This window comes from Cynoglossus semilaevis, chromosome 13, assembly GCF_000523025.1.
Source record: "Cynoglossus semilaevis isolate Cse_v1.0 chromosome 13, Cse_v1.0, whole genome shotgun sequence".
In the NCBI taxonomy this organism is placed as follows: domain Eukaryota; kingdom Metazoa; phylum Chordata; class Actinopteri; order Pleuronectiformes; family Cynoglossidae; genus Cynoglossus; species Cynoglossus semilaevis.
Window position 1 is genome coordinate 16155057 of NC_024319.1, and position 2876 is coordinate 16157932.

The following is a 2876-nucleotide window of genomic DNA, read 5'->3' on the forward strand; positions in this document are numbered from 1 at the left end:
TATAGTTGGGGGAAAAAACCCCACCAGCCATAAAGGCACCCCCCCCCCCCCCCCCAGTGCACATCCCGTCAATCATATTCAGGGTGTCGCCGCAAAAAATATATAGCAGTGAGACACATCATGAGGATTTCACCTCATCAGACATTCAGCATCACAGGTCTTTTGTTTAAGTTGATTGATCAGAAACAGAGTAGACTCAACTGCATTAGAAAACAATGTCAACACGAACCCCCGCTGACTGTCTCCGTCACCCTGTCCATCACTCATAGGTCTGGCACCCTGGACTAACAAAGCTCTGCATTATTAGCAATATACGGCAGATGGTTAATGGTTAGGACATTAAACAACTGTATACATCTATAAACCAAGTTCAACTAAATGTACTGGGCTGTGGATTGTTTGGTACACAAAAAGAATGAGAAGTTTTTTGGGGTTTTCTTACATATACATCATTCTGTATGGATTTTTACTTGAAAACAATCACTTCTGTCCGCTCCTCATTTCACTGCTTCACTCAGTCGCACACAAGTGAATAAACATTTTATTAAAAGTATACAGTACAGTTAAATATCAATCCTAAAATTAATTTCACAAGGAAATCTGGTCAATTCAAACTCTGTTGCCATCACCATGATGATGTCTGTAAAAACCTTTGTAGGTTTTATTATCTCCCTGTCGTATGTCTTACTGCTGGGTTGTGATAAGGTTTTCTTGCAAAAGACATTTTAAATCTCACTGGGGGCTTTCCTGGTGAAAAGTTACATTTACAACCCTTTGTATTTTGCCACACATTTTGGATGGTTGCAGGAAAAGTCAGAATGTGTCCCAGGAGACGGGTGACCCACCTGTCAGAGACAAAATCCAAACATGGTATTTCTCAATAGAATGATTGACATCTGGAGATACAATGGGTCTGCCCCCCAGGCCTTTATTTTAAAACTGTTGTGGCAACAAACTAACCAGGATGGTTGGTGAAAGCGTGACCAAAGCCAAACTTGGGTTAAATGTATTTCTGATCTTCTGGTAAATCAGATTTAGGGGTTGTTATCATTGGCAGGGCGTTTACAATGGTTTTGGCCTGTAACACAGGCACATGCTCAAACACACGTACGTAACAAAAATATCAACAGTCAGCCACACTGACATATACCCACCCATATACACCCTTGAGAGATTTGTAAGGCAGATTAGAGTGGCTGTAGAACAGAAGGATCATGAATTGTGACCCACAAAAGAGCCTGTGGTCCCTGCAGGAATGTCCTGCTGCCTCTGGCCAAGGCAGCCCAGATCACTCCTCTGTTCTCTGACTCTATTTTATTGGAGACTTGTGCTTTATTGTTATGTATTCGTTTGAGTAAATTTCCACTTTCAACTGAGTAACCCCGAATGACAAAGCAAAAACAGAATTTAATTTAGCAAAGAGGAAAATCTGAATCATCACGCTGGCACATTCACACACAACTTGCACCTTTTTTCATTTGTCAACTCAAGCAGCCTTGGCAGCAAGGACTGCGTCAAGCTCTGTGCACCTGGATGTTGGAATTTTTCTGCAATTTTTCTTTGCAGATCCTCTAGAGTCCTGTCAGCCTGGATTGATACTGCTATGGAAAGTGATTGCCTTCAAATCCCTCCTCCAACATCCTGGCCGTGGGTTTCAGTACAGTCTACCATCCAGATTAACCAAGAAGGTGTTCTCCTTTGGACAATCTACCATCAACCACACAGTTAACTCTGCAGTGACCGCTGTCTGACTAAAAGTTTGTAACTCTCGCAGCAGCTTTGAAGTTTTCTTTTCTTGCACATATCTGTTAGAAATTATCTGTTAAAAATGGTTGGTTTGATTGTGCATCTCTAAGACATGTCCTTGGTACTGTTAGCTGTAAAACATCAAGATTTGTCATAGTGTATGTTCTGTATCCACCAATATGGACAGATCTATTGAAGACTGTGTTGATTTAATATTAGTTATCCGTCTGTTGGTGAAATGCCATACACAGAGTTTATCAGTGTAACTTATTTGGTAATGTTTGTACTTCTATTACCTATGTTCAATATACTACCACATTTAATATCCCCAAAAGTAATAAGTTTGGAGGACATTAATTTACCACAAAGCTGCTCCACTCTCCGACATTGCAGTCGTTTGGCAAAATTATTTTCAGTTGTTAGATAATTTAAAGTGAATTGTGTATTTTTGAAATTCTTTTTAATTAAATGAGAAAAACAAATGTATTTGCCAAAATGTGAAGCTTAACAATGCATGTTTGTGTGACTTTGCAGATACCTTTGATATTTGCATTATTCACTTGCTCACAGGGAGGCTCTGTGCCACAATGACTAGTGTTTCAGGAATCAGGAATCCGAGTCAGGCTGGACTCATTTGATGAGACCACATAGTGATGAGTCAGGGCGATGAACTGCTGCCTGGAATAGTAGCTCATCTGTGGTGTGGTGGAGGGAGGAAGAGAGGGAGAGAGAGAGAGAGAGAGAGAGAAAGAGAAAGAGAGAGGTTACCATATATTTTTTTCAAGACAGCAGATTGACCACCACTGTTTAGGGGCAACCACTGCACTGAGAGTGGCTATAAAAAATGTCAGAAGTGAGTCCAACAGTCTCCATAACAATTTTTTATTGAATCAAAAATTCAGTAGACAAAATAATCTGTGCAGCCATCTGAAAAAGTGCAATTAAGTTAAACTTAAAAAGCCGTCTTATAAAATAATGCTTGTTTTATCCAAAAAAATTAAATCACATCTATCACGGCAACGATCCTGTTTATAAAATATGCAATAATGCAACATAGCATCTACTGTATGTTTTTATGAGTTATAGCAGAAATCAAAAATAGCTTTTGTCAAAAAAGAGGAAAAAGCAGG